Here is a 1,321-nt window from a genome sequence, read left to right as displayed (position 1 = left end):
TCTCCTCCTCCCTCCTCCTCCTCTCTGGTCTCTCTCTCTCTTCTCTCTCTACTCTCGTCTTACTCTCGTCTCTCTCTCTCTCTCTCTCTCTCTCTCTCTCTCTCTCTTCTCCTCTCTCTCTCTTCTCTTCTCTCCTCTTTCACTCTCTCTCCTCTCTCTCTCACTCTCTCTCTCACTCGCTCCCTCTCTCTCTCTCTCTCTCACTCTCATTCGACAGATGGCATTCTTGCTCGTGATGTTCGTGTGACGCTACGAGCGTGACTGATGCGTTCCACTCAGCAGCGGTAAATCCGTCGGTCAGTGAGTGCTCCCTTTCGCGTAAGCCCATGTGCCTTAACGCGATGGACAGACACATTTCATCACTCGTGCAATATTATAGCGCATCGGCTCTACGACTGCTATAAACACATACCGGGGCCGTTGCAACTATGTTTCACTTAGCGTTATAACGGCAAAAGCCTGTTTGAACCTACGTTCGGGTACGGAATGGCTATAGCCAGTATGATCCCAGCGGGGTACGGTGAAGTATCGGAACGTTGATGGAAGAGCTATGTTGTGTGTAACAGTTTTAGCTAATGCTTTAAAGTGGCCACACTGATTGGAACAGGTAAAAAGCAAGTTTGCGACTGATATTGCTCTTGTTTATCGTTCATGTTAAAATTACTGCATCGTCGTTTCTTATTTTCTTGCTGTTTTAATACGCAAGATGCACATATCTCCATTTTTATCCGGCGTGAATGTCGAGAAAAGGCCATGGGATCGTTGTCAAAGGTATCATAAATATAGTTATTAGTGTGAAATTTTACAACTATTCAAATGAAGTGTTGTGGAAAGGCTACGACAGTTTAGACTAGTCGTAAGTGATAACTCCACAGTTTTATATCTCGTCATCAGCAATTTTAATCTTAAGATTACAATTTTGCGATGATGTGTTTGGCAGTCTAATAACGTATAGCGCGACTGATTGCGAATTGCAATCTCAACGCGCATAAAATGTGTAAGAGGTGCTTACGTTATAGTCAAGAAACGCTACGGATGCAATTTTAAAGCATATGCAATAATGTTCCGCTAAATCTTATTTATATCACATTAGTATTATGTGAGGTAAAACTTTACGAATATGTTATGCATTGACACAGCGCTTACATTTTATGCGTGAAAAAAAATCGCGGCAAAAATGTGCAATTTTCGCGATTCCTGGTCGGTTCCTAGCCTATAGCCACTTCTATCCTCGTCCTGGTTTTCGTCACCAAGGCGGCGCTACGTCGGCCGTACGTGACCGGGCGGTGACCCCGCGGCACGATATAGTATACGTCGATCG

This window comes from Priapulus caudatus, unplaced genomic scaffold, assembly GCF_000485595.1.
Source record: "Priapulus caudatus unplaced genomic scaffold, Priapulus_caudatus-5.0.1 Scaffold8, whole genome shotgun sequence".
Lineage (NCBI taxonomy): Eukaryota > Metazoa > Priapulida > Priapulimorpha > Priapulimorphida > Priapulidae > Priapulus > Priapulus caudatus.
The sequence above is the reverse complement of the archived record's forward strand: the minus strand, read 5'-3'. Positions refer to the sequence as shown.